Genomic DNA, 17925 nt, shown 5'->3' on the forward strand with positions numbered 1-17925 from the left:
TTTGTGTGTGTGTAGCCCTGTTCATTAAAATCCATGGACCACTTTCCCAATTCCTGATATTGAAACAGTGTCTGCCTTTTTATGCCTCACTGTAATGCAGCAGCGATGTGAATGGAGAAGGAACATCTGATGTATACCTTTCCTAGTAAGACTAGGATTTTGCAAGCATGTTGTCTATTAAATGTAATGAGATATGAATAATTCTTCAAGAAAACAGACCCTGGCTTCTAATGCCCATGCTTTACTAGCAGAAGATGGCTCTAAAGGAGAAGCTGTGCTAAGCCTTGCAATTTCCAAGTAGTTAGATTTGTACAGACAAACGGCTAAATTGTATTTCTGTTTCTTTTTCTCAGTTGCAGGAAACTGATGTGGTTTCTCCCCCCCCCCTTTCTTTTTGGATGTAGGAATCAGAGTTCCCAATCCCAAAAGCCATGTAAACTTATACGCACTTACCGTATTGGTCTGAATAGAAGCCTTACTTTTCCCCCAAATTCTGACTGTGAAAAGTTAAAGTGCAGCTTATATTTGTGACCTTACGGTATGCAGCCAGGAGCGCAGGACAAACAATGCCAGAAGCGCAGCAAAGTGGCGCCCGCCCCACACATAGTCCCCCATCCTCTCCCCCAAGGCCAGGAAGGGAGAGAGCAAGGAATGGGAAAGGCCGCTGGCAACCCAGCACAGCTCCCTCCCCCCAGTATGCAGCCGGGAGCAGTGAGGAATGGAGCGGCTTTTATTCAGGTCTTTTTTCCTTTTTTCCTTTTCCCCCCTCCAATTTTAAAGGTGCAGTTTATATTCAGGCCAATACTGTATATGCATATAAACTTATAAGTAAACTTACATGCACATAGTGCACTAATATTTTATGTGTGCAGAAAACCTGGTTCATGTCAACAGAAGAAGTCCATCTACCTTCACAGAGGAATGCACATATATAATGGCTACCTCCACTGATATGGATGGAAAGCTGTTTTGGCCAGGGGAGTTCCATGTACCCAGAATGACACAAATGTTTGTTTGTTTGTTTGTTTGTTTGTTTGTTTGTTTAATAAATAAAAAAACCAGCAACAGCAAAACAAAATTCACATTTTATCCAACAGTGTATAATCTTTGGTTGAGATTCAGCATAGGAAACATGATACTGCCCAGCAGGCTTTCGTTAAGGCTAGAGGTTCAGCTTTTATTTGAATCTGAATTTGCTTCCTTAAATCCAGCTTCACTTTTCCTCTTGATGTTAAATTGCATTGAGAAAGATTTCTCATCTCGGAATTAGAATGATATCAATACCAAATGTACATTATCCATCGGAAGGGTGTGTGTGCCTGGAAGAGAACCACAGGCACAACTAAAAATCTGCTTTCTGGTTTTTCTGCAGCAGTTACCATTGCCAAAGCGACAAGCCACTTTTCCATTTGAAAAACCCCTTGCCTCTTCTGCAGTGGAAGCAGCTGCAGGAAAATGAGGAGGCAAACTTATAGCAGTGTACATGCACAGTTCTTAGGATCCCAGCCACAGAACCACATGGCATATCTAGCAGCAGAGGAGATTTTCCCATAATACACTTTTAATGAATGCCAGATAGGGGCACATAAAGACTTATTAAAAAGCAAAAAAGTTCTGTCTGATCTCTACTATCTATCTAGAAAAAAGAAACTGGTCATTTGGCAGATATACATTTATGTGGGGATTCTGCTAGCAACATTACTGTGGTCACTAATTCATTCAACTTACACCACTGGGCAGGGGACTTTTTAAAATGTACTGATTAACTTGATTTGCAGCTGAACTAGGACATTTGTGAACCGCTGACCTAGAAAGCTATCCCATCACCAGAGCACTGAGCCATCTAGTCCTCATACATACTGTTTCACTTAACAAAATTATTCTTGACAAGTGCTTAATCCATGTTACAGCTTAATCCTTTTTGGTATTTTAGGAGGGGGGAGAAATCAAAATAACTAACCTCCGGCAGGTTAAAATTAGCTACCTACTGGACCCAAATTAGAATTCTGCAAATAAAGTTGACTTGGCCATGCAGATTTCATGTGCGTTTTCTTTTTTCCATCAGTAACTATATTTTTTCTTGAAATTTGTTCATTACATTGTTGTTGGTGTTATTGCTTTTATTTATGTATACACCACTCTTTGGCTCAAAAGTCACACCCTGGGTGCTGAGCTGAAGGGGCACCACCTCAAAGCCTGGTAAGGGAGGCACAGAACTTTTTGTGGGACATAAATCTTTAAAGTGTGTTTGTGTTGAATCCAGATGTCCTGTAAGTGGAATTCTATTCACAGAACACTCCTGTCAGAGAAGGGGAGTAAAATTGCATTAATTCTCTCTTCTCCCTGAAGTATTGTGTACATATGGGAATTCCCAACACATTTTGTGATGCCGTAGTAACATAGGAACATCTGATATTGCCTTATAGTGAGACAGACCATTGGTCCATCTATCTCAGTATTGTCTACAGGGTTTCAGCCAGGGAACATTCCCAGCCCTACCTGGATATGGTAGTGGACCAGGGACCTTCTGCATGCAAAGCAGATGTTTGACCACTGAGCTATTATTGTGTGTTAATGACAGCCATCTTCCTCAGGAACTCAGATAGAAGGTATAAACATCAACCCATTGTCTTATGTTTCATTTACTTTCCTACAAGAGAGAGTAAAATCCTTTCTAAATTCTCCTGAGTCCTCAGAAATGAAAATCCAGTGAGTGGAGCATGAATTATTCTCTGGATTATCTTGGCAGAGGATGGAGAGGTAGAGAAGGAAAGAAGAAACAGACCAGCACATTTCATGCAGAAGAAAAGATGTTTGTACCTATAAGACACTAGAGAAATTGTTCAAGGGCAGCTAATGTATCTGAAATATGACTCTTGCAACTGGGCCAAGGTCAACGAGAGCCAGAGTGACCTGCCACAAAGCTGTTTTTCCCTGTTCATCTGAGCCAGAGTCACCTCCCCTCCCCCCTATTTTCCCCACAATATTTCAGAGATGACTATAACTCCTCCACTTCCGGAATATTTGGCACTTCCTCAAAGATGTTCACAAATGTCTGGAAGCAAAATACAGGCGTTGCACAGAGGACAAGCTGTTCCTTAATTCCTAGACTTGTGGGATTGCTTTTGTCTGTTGGCATTTTGTGTTTTTGAAGAACAAATGCCACTTGATTTTGTTTGCCTGGTTCCTAGGACCAATACGTAAGCCTTATGCTAGATGTGGTGCTTATTTGATCTCTTCTCTCCTTGACTTGTTGGCTGAAACACTGCTAACTACTACTATGGAAACTGGTTTATGTTCCATATCCAGTTTGGTAATGGACCTTTCGAGAACCTGGAGCTAGGATTCCAAGAGCAACTGTGCTCCTCTCAAGCATTTCTCGTCTATCAATTATACAGCCTCTCCCAGTAGGCTCTTGTCTGAAACCTGGAAAGCCACTACCAGTCAATGTAGACAGTACTAAGTGAGATGGGCCAATGGTCTGACTTAGTACAAGGCTACTTCCTGTGTTCATGAAATCCTGTGGAAACTTGCTTAGGAGTGGAATAAGATCCACTGAACTTAGAGGGCACTTTGATTGATGCTGTAGGTGACAGGTAGACAACACATAACCCTTATCACAGTTTTAGTGAGCCATAGGTCTGGCAAGGAGGAGGAGGAAGGGAAAAGTGGCTAGCAGAAAGAGAAAGAGTGGAAAACAAAGGAGTGGCAGAAATAAATAAAAGGGAATGGCACCACCCATATTTGGTTCAGGCCCCACCCACTTGGGGCTCCTGTTCTGCTCACTTCCAATATGCAGTCCCCAACAGAATGTCCCTGAGGAAATGCAGCTCCCATCAGAAAAAAAGGTGACCTCCTGTAAATCTGCAAGAAATCCCTGCACAATAAATAAGGCATTTATGGGACATTATGCTCTATGGTTGCTGATTCTTACATTATACCATGTCTGAAGGTGTTGATTTAAAACAAAACTCTGTACTGAATCCTGTTTATCCACATGAAAATAGGTAGGCCTTGGCATGCATGTGCTATGGTTGTAGGGAGTGGCTTCATTTTGGTGCTATTTGTGTTAAACTGAGATTTAAATGGGGTGAGAAAAATCATGTGGTGTATGGTGCAGATTATGCCAAGTGTAAGAAGAAAAAAGGACAGAAAAAAGGTGCAAAATTAGAAGAATGCTATAAAGTGGTTGGCTTTTAGGGCCTCATGTTATAGCCATTTTTAAGAAGCATTGCTTGTCTAAATAGATTTTCCTCTTGTATGCTTGCCCAGAAAAGATCACTCATTTGCACAATGTTTTGACAACCATCTTAATTTCTTTTTGATTGCAATTGTTGGCCATCTGCTTCTATTTCTTCAGTATGTGTGCATTACATATTAAATGTAGTGCACCCCCCTCTTTTTATATTAGCTCTATTAAAACAGCATAAGATGCTACAGAAAGAAGTTCATTGAAAACATTAGAAAATGTCAACAAACCAATTCTCTTTTGGGGAATTATTGCTGGGTTTCATATTTTTATGAGTGCTCCACATTAGGAGGCGAGTCTGAGTTTATCCCAACCAATATGGAACATTTCGGCCTTGGTAACATCTGCCTCACGGTCTAAGAAGCAACTGCCTGTGTTGTCCAGGGAAGGCTAGATTGCCATTTCCCCTGAAGGGCCTGGATCCCTTGGTCTGACTCACCACCTCAACACAAGTTCCTTCTCTTTGACAATCTCCTCCCATGCAAATCAAGATGGATGGTCATTGTTCTCTAACTTCCCTGTGAACAAACCCAAACGAATTCTCAGTAAAGAGCCAGTATTGTAAAATAGCCACATAAGTTTTGTGCAAGCAATATAAAGATGAATGCCCCATAATCAGATCATCTGGGGGAGTCCATACAGACTCAAAATATCATGGGAAGGGTCACACGAGTACTCCCAAAGATTATGAGCCAAGCATGGGTCACTTTCTGCAGCCTGCCACTGGTGACCATAAAGTAAGCACTCTCTTTTCTTTCCACCAACACCAGATTCCATTCAGATTCCACAGCCCATGCTGGTTCCAATAGTTTGCCTTGGTGCAGTAAGAACTAGTTGTTCTGTTGGCCACTACTCACAAATTATTGCACTTTGTTTTTTAAAGTTAGGAGACATTCCAAAAGTTATCCTGTTAACACTTACTTGCCAGACTTTGCAAGAACATTTGTATGGGCACATGCAGATTTATTTTTGTACGAAACAATGCCCACGGAAGGAAGTGAGCTCATGATGAGATTTGCTTCCTTAGCCTATCAACAGGTAATGGGCTATAACGGCCATCTGGAATTTTGAAACTATTAGTAAAGGTACTGTATTAAAACACTTGGTCTTATTACCATTTTTATTCCTTTCTATTGAATTTTTTCTGAGCAGAGAATGCATTGCAATTGTTATCTCACCTGCGCCTCCCCTGGGATGTCTATGTGGCCCCTTCACACCTGCCTTTATGTCATTATATTAAGACACTTTTGCTTGAAAAGGCTTTGCAGAGAGAGGGTTGGTGCTTTGCATCCCCCTATTGGGTTCTTCCATTTTGTAGTCTCCATGCTGTTTAGCTTGCATATTTTAATATTGTTTTATTGCATGTTATTGTTTTTAATGTTTTCTTTTAATTTGTGAGCCATTTGGATTTTCTTTCTTAACAACAACAAAACAGCAGCACAGCAATCCTGAAAGGGTGTGAAATATCTAAAGATTCACCCTATACATTTCACAAAGGTGCTAGAATAGAATGATGAACCTTGGTATCCTCAGGCTCCACTGGTTATCACAAGGTTGTGATTTGTTGGAAAGCAAATACTGTTGTAGCTTTTTGGTAAATAATAATTAAAGTAGACTGACCGTGACAAAAAAAATAAAATCCCTCCTTGTTTTCAATGCTAACTGTCAAAAAGCAAACATTTGGACATTATCCATTCATCTGGAAATGCTTTTGTGTCCTAAACATGCTAAGGTGCACACATGCACACACACTTCGTGTGCGCACAAAAACACAAAAGCAAGCCAAGAAATCAAGTTCTAGTGTGTCTCTAGAGGAGGAAGCTAACATCTCAAGTGCCTTCAGGTAAGCACGGCACCATATAGAACTGGACCACTCACTGCCAAATCCTTCACTCCCACATACTGTATTTGGCTTTAATGGGAAAACATACAATAACAATCCAGAGATAATACAAATATATAAAAGAGAGAACAACTGAGAGAAACTATAACCAATTTATAGAATAACCCATAATGGTGTGTCAGAAAGTAATGGCCAAATGTCACAGCATTCTGCATGCCAACATTTTCTGAAAAACCATTCTATATCATGATACAACTGATGACTGAGCGATTGTCATTTATAACAAAACAGGTAGCTCAATATGCATCATCTTTACTAAATAAATGAGATTTCAGTTTAGTGGAAACAGAAGATTTTTAAGTGCATGAATAATGAAATATCTTTGGGGACACCACTGGAGCAAGGTTAGTGTTTGTTTTGCATCTGCTATCATATCTATCTGTGCCTATTTCTAGTTGCTACTAATATTGACATTGGTTATTTGTCAGGGTTGTTCAATATTGTTTATGGTAAGAATCTGTGGTTGGGAGTTACTGAAGTAGTTTTATAACTCCACCCCACCCAGTGAAAGTATACAGTACCTTCTGTAACTGGAGCCTTCCAGGGTTGAGAGGTGGAGAGGGTAGTATTTGATAGTGGGTGAGGGATTTGGGCCCATTGCAGACCCACTCTCAGTGTCCCCTCCCTCAGAAGCAAGGCCCCCATCTGTGAAGGAGAACAAACTGGGCAGGACAATGTTCTGGGATTAAAATAGGCCACAACTTTATTGATTCCAGATGTTGGTTGGACTTGGCTTAGGTATTGGGTATATATCTCTCACAGCCCTGCTGGTGGAGCACTCTCACATGACAGGGTTCATCCCAGGATTAATGGCTCCTCTGCAAGACACAGGTCTACACAGATGACCCATCCAAGCCTCTGAAGGAAGCTCTATGGCCCATCGGCCGGATACCTTGGCTTTGGGGCAAAGAATTCCAGTGAGACCCCTCTAATGGCGTACCCTGTTAGCACACAGTTCAGAGGTGGGGGGATGAACCACTTCACCCACGCCACCCCCCACCGCCTGATTTTAAAGTAGAAGTATTCCACCCAATTTGCCAGATTTGTGACTATTGCTATGGGGAAAGCAAAACCTACAAACAGGGCCAATCTGTTTTCAGGCAAATTCCTTCTCGACTCCGAAAACAGCAACCATTACTGAACCACAGTAAAGCCAATAAACACAGTGCCCTAGGAACACCCATTGAAAAACCCTGCAAACATGTGGTCATGCACATATTGGATGCTCCAAAAATGGCCACTGCCTATATGTATAAGTAAGTTCACAGCTGCCTTGAACTTTGAGGCTTCACTGCAAAGAAAAAGAAAAAAATCCTTCATGGTAAATATTTCAGACAATGAGGACATTATGTGCCCAATCCATCATATCACACACAAAAAACCCAAGTTTCACTCCATATGCCTTCAAGTGGCCTGCACAGGCTATTGACAATATCTGTCAAAATGATAAATGGTCCCAGGCATGTTTGAGACCATCTTGCATGAGTGTAAGCATGTTCTGCTAGTAGAGCCACCATGCTCTGAGACTTTAATGGAAGGCTAGGAAGTCCCTGTCAATCCCCATCACAATTATGCAATCACTTTCCTTGGGAACTTTCATCAGCAGGTTGACACAAGCTGTTGGTGTAGCAAGTGTTCTTAAATAAACACGTTTCTTCTTTTCCTCTGTTTATTTGGAGTGGACTAAATTGTCAAAACCTGTAAGGGCAGCTGCCACAAGCTGCCTTTAAGGCTTAAATTGGCTTTTTAAAGGGTTTCCCACCCAAAAAACAGTAAGTACACAATGTTGCTAATTTCAAGAAGATGAAAAAAACTGTTTTTTGCATTGTAAAGAACTTGTACTGCATCAAATGCAGTGAGGGTTATTTTGGATGTGAAGGGGAGAGAAGGGTCAAGAGCTGTTTTAACAGAATGGTTGAACAGATTTGGTAGCCAGAAGAAAACCCAACTTTTTGCAAATATCAAGGGCCCCATTAGAATAGAAACAGAAAAAGACAAGTAAGAAATATTCATATACATTTATAAAGAGCACAATATAAGTAGAAATATTATCAAGACATCATTGGAGTTGAGAATCCTGTCATCACCAACCTTTATATTTAGGAGTTGATTGTAAAAAAAAAAAAAATTGCTGAAGCTTGGCATCTGAACACTGATTCCCTCAAAGCCACACACCCTCTCCACAGTGCACCTGGCAAACAGCAGTTGGTCCTTTGAGAAGTGTAAACATCTAGCCCCCTCCTCAAGATGCATTTGCTAAAACCATTGTTTATTATTTCTGTACAATTATTTCATTATTGACTATATGGCAGTTCACCAGCCTTCAATCTGGATCTAGGGATAGGCATATTAATCTGTTCCCCAACAGGTTATTTTGGCATGTGTTCATTCTGTCTCATTTCTGCTTTGACCTACCTTTTAAAAAGAAATATGAAAATTCACATTTAAATGTGTATTTTAAAACATATTTTCTGCCAAAATGGGCATGTCTATATATTTTCTTCTCAAAATATTACTCACTTTTAAATGCACTTCACTGTGTATTTGTGTATACATTGAGCTGAGAACTGCATCAGAACATTTAGAAAGTACAAAAGTCCATGTTATTGGACTACAACTCCTATCAGCACTGAGTGTTGGCCATGTTGACTAGGGCTGATGGGCCTTATAGTCCAATGAAATCAGGAAAGCACTACATTGGCTATCCAATCATATTATCCAAGAAAGACACGGAAAAGCTGCGTGTGTGCGCGCGCACGTGCATGTTGAGGAAAATAGAACAGTGGCTTGCATACAATGGTTGATCTAACTTTTGCCAACCCTCTGCACCCTCAAACCCATTGCAGCCCTCTATATCATATTCTATATTATTTCAGAGGGTCCCTCGGCTCTTATGGGCAGCTTGCAAGGGAGGGGAGCAAAAATTGGGTGCCTATTTTGTAAAAGCACATGTGCACTGACCTGGTACAACCCAATCACTTTTAAATTAAAGCTCTCATTAAAACAAAACAAAAAAAAACTTGTATTTTGCTTTTCTTATGGTTATAGTGAACAATATCAAGCAAGGAAGGTGTTTATCAGCCTTCCTTGTGCAGCTTTGGCTTCTTTTGTATAATCTGACCTTATGAGCTCAGATGCATGAACTCTGGTCAATAAGCTCCCTTTAGGGTTGAATGAAACTGCCTCCTGCTTTGCTGTCTGTGGGTGGGTGTCTAATCATTGTGACACCTGCAGTCGGACAAAACTATTATTGCTTAGCCTAATATAGGCATCTTGTTTTGCTAGCCTGTCTCCACGTCTGGTTTGGGATAGCCTTTGAAAACAGGAAGCAACTGCTATAATTTTGAAGAAATCTTGCAACCAACCCATTAAAAGAACAAGAATTCTAATTTTTTAAAGAAGAAGAAGAAAGAGTTATATTTGGAAGCATCCAAACAATCTTTCCTTAGCTAATCACTGACAGTGATTTGAATAAGCACTGAAATGGGGAAGGGAACCTGATTTAAATTAGCCTGTTTGGAAAAGAATAGAGGAAACAATATATTATGTGAGGGGATACAGAAATGATGAATAACAATTTATTTTCAATTACAACTGTTTTCCAGTGAAAGAAAACAGAACAACACCATTATGTCTAAACAATTATTTTCACAAAGTAAATGCATTCGCTGTGGAGAACTGAGTTGCTAGAAAAGAAAGTGAAGAATCACTTTATATTCATTTCTAGAAGGATTGCTGCAGAATTACAAGGCGAATATTTGGGCAGGGGCAGCTTAACGCAACGCAATGTAGCTTACGACTCTGTTACTAATCACAGTGATGGTGTGAGCCCTTGGTTAGTAGAAGCTTGGAAACTGATCTCCTCATGGCACAAAATAAGCCGGCCTCATTCTGACTTAGTCTCAGTCCACTTTGAGCTAGGCCCAACTCAAAATGGTACTCATACCCTACCTTCTATCACCATCCTATCTGTGCCCCCCCCCCCCCATTTACAACCCCTTCCTCAAGGTAAGGCCAATTTTGCTCAAGGAAGACAAAGGGGTGGGGCAGAAAGTGGGAGCATGTTTCAACCAATTAAGCCTCAACCAACAAGAATGCTTAAAAAAAAACACCTTTGAGCTTGATGGAAGCAGGGCGAGGTGAGCCAGAGGTGGACCACATATCATATCATTCCCACTATTTCCAATTTTCAGAGGTGAGTACTATGTAGCCAAAATGACAGTATCCGTTTCCAAGAAGGAGGTTTCAGTGGGCTTGGGGCAGGGAAGCTCAAGGTTTGCAAAAGTAGAAAAGATCTTTAGGAAAAGAAGCCTAATGGGTGAAAACCCCCCAAATAGCACAATGAGGACCATGCACATACAGTGGCCATGAAACACAGATTGGCCATTAGGAAGAAAGAAAGCAAAACTTAGTGGAAAGGGGAACAGATTAACATATCATGGGTATAACTGGATGACTGAAACACTAACAAGGAGCACTTCACACTTCACACATTTTGTTGCCGGTCCCACTCATCACTACTTTAAGGTTCCCAAATATATTTCCTCAGTGTATGCTATATTACATTATTCTTAGAACTTGTGTTCTGTTGTTAGGGACGGGGAAGAAATTTGTTTCAGTTCACATTTAAAGGCGAATCTAATTAGCACATTGCAAAGAGTGTGACTTTTGAAGGAAATACGTATCACAAAAAGGATGGAAAATATGCAGAACACGAAGAGCATCTTGGTCACTTTGCTAAACATTTAAAAGCAGCAATCAAAGCAAATTCCTCTGGGGCTTCTCACCCATTGCTATCTAAATCTGGCTACAAAATTGTACACACCCCACCACCCTCCCTGCAGTCGGGACTATGAGCATGGTTTATCTAAATGTGGAATTACTTTTGAGAACATGAACCTTTTGATTAGTTGGCTCTGCAGTTTGTAAGCATTCTTTCCTGTCAAAACAATATTCATATAGGCCAGTGACTGTGCTGTAGTATTTCAGTCCAACCATGGGGCTGAATATATAGAAAAACACTTCAAAAACAACCTTCTTAAAGAAATAAGCATCCTTACTCTTGAACTTTACATTCATAGTAATCTTTGCCCTCATTAATCACTCTCAACACTGGACTTAAAAGCTTGAAGAAGGAAACACTGAAAAGGAGAAACAAAGAGTGTTTGAGGACAAGGGAGGGAAATTAACTCTTGATTAGAAGTATTCTGAAGTGCTGAAATCCACTTTTCCATCCAGCCCAAAGTCCTTTCACATTTTATTCATGTGTAGGGGGATCCACACAGATAAACATCGGTAGGCTTGTGCTGTTGGCCCCACTCCTGGTGTTGTGCAGTTTCCTGACCCCTCTGTGACATCCACACAGAGGGACCCTCTGAAATAATATAGGATATGATATAGAGGGCTGCAATCAGTTTAAGGGTGCAGAGGGTTGGCAAAAGTTAGATCAACCATTGTATGCAAGCCACTGTTCTATTTTCCTCTGCATAAGGGAAACCTGCATACCGAAAGCTTAGGCATAGAGCCTTTCTGGTGGAAACCTGCACAACTGGGGTTCCAGAACACATGAAAGCCTGCTCATGTATAGAGATATCATTGCCCAGTGCACATCCATGCACTGGATGGGGTGGGAAGTTGTGCTACATCAGGTTTGGGACCATGTGAAGAGAACTCAGAGGAAGGGGCAATTTATATGCCCCCAAGCCAGCCCAGGATATGTGAGGCCTTGGATGCAATCTTGATTCCTTCATTAAAATCCATGTGAGTTCCCCTATTAACTTAAAAGGGGTGAGGAATGGATACCGTTTTGCATGACCGAGATTATCTGTATCCTAATTCTTATCCTTACATGCATATGCACAGCTATGTGGAGTCCATGTTAAGGCAGCATATTGTGCAACATTAAATGCAAAAGTTAGATGACTTGAAAAGAGAATTAGAGAAACTCATGGAAGAGGAGGCTATCAACAGGTACTAGCCATGATGACTATGCTCTTCCTGCCTGGTCAGATGTAATAATGCTTCTGAATACAAGTTGCTGGAAACTGCAGGAGGGCCGAGTGCTCTTGTGCTTGGGTCCTACTTGTGGGTTTCCTGCAGGCTTCTGATTGGCCACTGTGAGAACAGGATGCAGGACCAGATGGCCTCATCCAGCCGGGTCTTCTTGCATTCTTAAGAAAGTTTATCAGAAATGCCGTCGTAAAACTAAATTCATATATTTTTCACACTTTCTCCTGTTTCTTCTAAATACAAATACAGAATGATGCCTCTTATTGCATAGGAAATTAATGAGATTTGGAAATTTTCTCCAACTGTTTTGGGGTTTTTTTTATGGCAGCTCAATAATTTATAGTGCTTATTTTGCATCCAAAGTGCTGTCTTCCACTTTGGATTACATCACAAGCCATTGTTCAGACATTATGGAGGTATAACTCCTTTATGTAAATGGCAGACTGATATTTCTATAAGTAAAGGGCAGGCTGACATTGTCAGTAAAAATGTATTTTTTATACTCGGGTCTGATATCACTTTATTCTTATCTGGCCAATAATATTGAAATATATTACCAAAACTACCTCCCTTTCTCCTTAAAAGAAAAAATCAGCTGAAACCAAAAAAAGGTTTGCCATTTTTGCCAGCAGGCAAATCTACTCACTCAACTAAGGTGGAGTTACTTTAACCACCCAAGAAGTATAATTATCACCCTGAAATTCTCTTTCTGGAATATATTATTTCTGTCATGAAATGGAATTTCTACATAATAATGAAAACAGGCCCATGGATTTACCGGACTTCATTGGCATCCGTATGACACTAAGAATAACCAATCAGAACACTTAGCAGAATTTAGTCTTTCTAACCATATCCCAATTCAGTAGAGTTATTAGCCAGAGAAAAGACAAAGAAGAAAATACATTTATTTAAACTGATGGTCTTGTGATCTATTTGGCCTTTGCAACCAATCATCCACCGTTATAAAATCACCAATGGTCTTCCTGGGTATCAGCCCATTCAATATTGTTTCTATCCCATTTCCACTGAGTGGTGGAGAATAATGATGACTGGTCTTAGGATATGTTCACATTAGCAGCATACTATCTGAAATCTTAATATTATCTGCTCTTTTCTTTCTTTTCTTCTCTAAGACATAGGAAATGGATCCAATGGCAGACAACTAATAAGCTAGTCTGATGCAGCGGAGAATTTTTTTGTATCCTACAGAAATACAAAAAAAGAAAAAAGTTTTCTGAAAGCAATCCTATTATTTTTACATCTCCCTAGCTTCATTTCTTTGCTAAGGAAGTGTTCTACATCCCCAAAGCATTTACTATGAATTCTAATTTCTATCAAAAGTCCCACATTAGCACTAGTGGAAAGGGGTATTAAAACTTGCAGCCATCTGACCATAGTATACGCCGCCTTCTTTTAAAACTGAGAATACCCTGAATGCCTTGCAGCTATCAAGGATTTCTGGTCATTATTAGCACTAAATGATGTGGCATGTTTTTCCTCTTCATCTCTGGCTGGCAGCACTCTGGTTTCCTTTCTTTCGTTCTAAGGGGAAGGTGAGAAGCTGCTTTGCATTGTCTGGCAAGAAACACTTTCCCCATGGGATAGACAATGCCTTCCTACAGACAGGAAGAAGGCTTCAGCAGACAGGATGCACAGCGCTCCGAACTCAACAGTTTATTTTATTGTCATCAGTGAGACTAGAGAACCCGTAACCTAAGGCATTTCTGAGCTTGACACAATTCCCACTGAGCAGTGAGATACAACCCGATACAGTAAGGATGGGAAATGGGAAGTCATCACGTAAAAGACACAGGTCACATATAAAGACACTTGCGCAAATATAAAATTCAAGATGCAAATAGCCTTCAGAGACACAACGTGTTCCAGCAGCCTTCACCAGTTCATTCAGTTCCTCTGTTCCTCTAGAAGTGGAAGTATCACTGATCTTATCATCTCCACCAAGGTGGTGTAAATAATATGCCCTGAGTAACCATATAAACAAATAGCAGGATCTTGGTTTTATATAGTGTCCAGGATCTTGTTTGTAGCCTCAGCCTTACGAAATTTAATATCTGTGAGTAGGGAATGGCTCAGTTAAATTCAGCATAATCATATTTAATCTCAAAAGGAGAAATTTCACTCAAAATGGAAGGGTAAGTTAAAGGAAGGATGAAATGTATATTAATGAGGGTCAGGAAGTTTGTTAGGCATTGGGTAACTATTTATAAATATTGATTTATAAATATTTGAACAGTTTGAAAGTATGATATGGGCATGATTGTATGAAATGAGGGTGAGTTGCCTCCCAGAAAATGTATTCATCTCATTCACTAATTCTTGAATTCATGGCGGCCAGATTTCCATGATTAAACAGAGCTGTTGTAAAATACTCACTTGTGCACTCAGGTATTTCCATTATTGTGTGTTCAGACCCAGAAACACCCCCCCCCCAAATAAATTCACACTTGACTCAAATTTTTGGTTTGGTTTTTGGCAGAATTTAGGCCACAACTTTATTGATTACAGAAAGTGACTTGTTGCATAGGTTCTGGTTCGACTACCTGCCATGCAAGTAGCGCTGACCCAGGGCACCAGCATAGGTCAGCCAAGGGTGAACACCTGGATAAGCAGAAAGCCGGGCACAGGCTAACTCCGCCACCCAAATGTCCCCCTGGACTCAGGCACGGGCACAACCCCTTCTCAGGTGTTGACCAAACCATCGAGTCCCTGGATTCCTTTAACGGCATACCCTTCACATAAGGATGGAGAGAGCGTTCTCCCATCCCTATCACCTGAACCAGAGCCTATCCGCAAACTTACAAGTTGTGACAATTTGCTACGCGGCAGGCGAAACCCAAATGGAAACAGCCTATCAGCCAAGTGGGGAAAAGATGAGACACGACGGCATAGCAAGGTCAAGCGCAACAAGCCCTAAAAGTAGGGAGAGGTGGGCGGGTGTTCCGAATGCACACGCCAAAAGAGGAAGCTCTGGGTCACGTGCATGGGCATAAATAGGTCCCTCGAACCGTTTAGACTGCGTCCCATTGGCCAGATTGTACCCAGCTTCGAGGGACCTACCAATCGGGTGCTGTAGCTAACCAATTGTACCCACCCACAGGGTGTTGGTTGTCCAGGTCTCACCGCAATATGTGCCCTCTTTAAGGGAGGACCCGATAATCATTAGAAAAGTCTCAATTTGAGACAGTGAGGCATATTCAAAGGAATAACTATGGAATAATTGTGGCTATCAGACTTCAGAACAGTCAGATTTTCTGAGCTGGAAGAGGCCTTGAAAATAATCTATGTGAACCTGCTCAATACAGGAATTGTATCGGTACTTCATCTGTTAGCTGCTAAGAAGCATGGTAGTTTTGTATAGCGGAGATGAAAGCTAATGGCATTCATATTGGGAATGATGGTCTTAATTTTGCCTTGTGTTTACTGAGATTCAGTGGTAGATTCAATGTAGAATTCAGAGCTAAAAAACAACAACAATAACCTGGGCATATTGGAATGGAACCCAAGGTATGCCTAACTGAACTTTCCAAATTGTCTGCATTTGTAGAAGTGGATACTAAATAATGATGTGGGAAATGTCTTTCTTGCACTTCTCAGAACATAGTGTTCAAGGTTTTGACTGGTGTTATATGTCGGCACAACAAATTACCTTGATTTCCTTCCATCTAGAAAGATTTGGCCTAGTTTGGATCAATATTAGTCTTGCTTCTTGATCTATACACCGGCTTTATCAATACAAACAATGAGTCAGACTTCAATGCATTCTCTTTTGTGGTAGATGTCCAGAACAGAAGCCCAGTTTTAAATAACATAAAGGCAGAAAACACATGCAGATGAAAATAAAAATAATAATAACCAGGAAATCCACACTCAAAGCTGCAATAATGCTCCTGTGGAAAATAAAAGGCACAGTGGCTTGAGTTCAGAAGGGGATGCCAACCACAGCTCTGAATTTCCAGGCTGTGTGTCAGGTTCTGTCAGTGTTACATTAATTCAATGGAGTTTTATGTCTGTGATTTCAGGATGCTTGAATAGTAGGGCTATTTTAAGAGAAACAGTAACAAGAAAAAAATGATTTCAGGAAGGTTATTTATTTATAAAAATGTATTTATGTAGACCTGAAATAATACAGTGGTACCTTGGGTTACATATGCTTCAGGTTACAGACGCTTCAGGTTACAGACTCCGCTAACCCAGAAATATTACCTCGGGTTAAGAACTTTGCTTCAGGATGAGAACAGAAATTGTGCAGCAGCTGCGCAGCAGCAGCAGGAGGCCCCATTAGCTAAAATGGTGCTTCAGGTTAAGAACAGTTTCAGGTTAAGAACGGACCTCTGGAACGAATTAAGTACTTAACCCGAGGTACTACTGTAGAATGGGAAACCATATAACAGTATTTTTAAAAAATAAATCCATGTTTCCTCTTGGATCAATATATGCACATTACAAAGACTTAAAATACATCTAGTTACCTGGTAAACTGTGTTTCAGCATATATTAAGTAGGCATCTCTTTAATGTGATAATCTTGGTGAGGTCTATGGGATAACTTTCTGGTGACCAAATGGAACCCCAAGTCTAGATCTGCAAACTTGCAGTCTACTCACACGGCTATTCATTGGCTCATTGGAAATGTTTAGGAGAAACTCTTCAGGAATCCAGTGAATTTATATATTTCTAAGAATATATTTATGCACTCCTAAAAAGAACCAAGTAGGGCTGGTACATGCTGCTGTCTTCCGCATTCTAAAAGCAGAAAAAAGTCTTGCCATGCTGTTTCTATTCTCATTATCAGTACGTTTTAAACGTATTTTATATATGTATACAGTTCTTATTTTATCAGTGGTTAATTGCATTTTAATTATTGCTCTTTCTATGTTTTCAGCGTTTCTTGTTTTTATCTGTAGGTTACCTTGAGTCCCATCAGCGGGAAAAGCGGGGTATTATTATTATTATTATTATTATTATTATTATTATTATTATGTTTGTCTCTTCATATTTACTAAGAAGCAGCAGGGATATCTGGTCCCAAGTACCCATGGTGACACAACTTGTCAACAGCCCCTTTAGTTCAGGGATGGGGAACCAGTGGCCCTTCAGTTGTTCTTAAACTACAACTCCCATCAGCCCCAGCCAGTGGTCAGGCATGATGGATGTCCATCATCTGAAGGTTCTCATCCCTCCTTCAGGAGTAATGGGGTGAAACTTTACCTCACTGCCCTGTACCCCCAGGTCACTTCTCAAAGTCACCTTTCTCCAAGATCACTTTCTCTGGCAAAAGGAAAGTTGGCAGTAATTTGAATGATATTCGCAGTGGTTTCTCAGGTTTTGTTTATGTATATTATGCTAATGATAGCAAAAAAGCATGTTTAAACAAGCAAAGGTGACCTCTGAATGTGTAAGTGTATATACTGCTTTAAAATCATTATTTAAATCTTTTACAGCAGCTTGGTGGTTTTCATCAAGATAGTGTTGTTGTCTTTTCTAAAGGGAGTCAGACATTTTCCTCCCATGCTTCTAGGTCTTGTATAAAAGGGAGAATTTCATTTCTTCCCTGAAGTTCAGTTCATGGGGTGCATTATCCACAATATGAGACTTTACATGATAATCAGAAGAGAACAGTGATCATCACATTCCCTGAACGTGCTTCTGCCCCCTCTATTTTTCCTCACAGCAACCCTGTGATGTAGCATAGGCTGAGAGATAATGATTGACCCAAGGATATTCACTGGGCTTCATCAGAC

At 40.5% G+C, this 17925-nt stretch overlaps 1 long non-coding RNA gene across 2 annotated transcripts in view; it reads right to left on the minus strand.

The window, feature by feature from the left end:
• Nucleotides 1-4505: 4505 nt before the first annotated feature.
• The window catches only part of LOC308481469, a 49099-nt gene continuing 35679 nt past the window's right edge, over nt 4506-17925 (minus strand). For both annotated transcript variants that reach the window (XR_013988695.1, XR_013988696.1), the window contains one exon: nt 4506-4767. This is a non-coding gene — a long non-coding RNA (uncharacterized lncRNA). The remainder of the gene's footprint in view (nt 4768-17925) is intronic.

Source organism: Podarcis pityusensis (genome assembly GCF_964106645.2).
Source record: "Podarcis pityusensis genome assembly, chromosome: 7".
NCBI lineage: Eukaryota > Metazoa > Chordata > Lepidosauria > Squamata > Lacertidae > Podarcis > Podarcis pityusensis.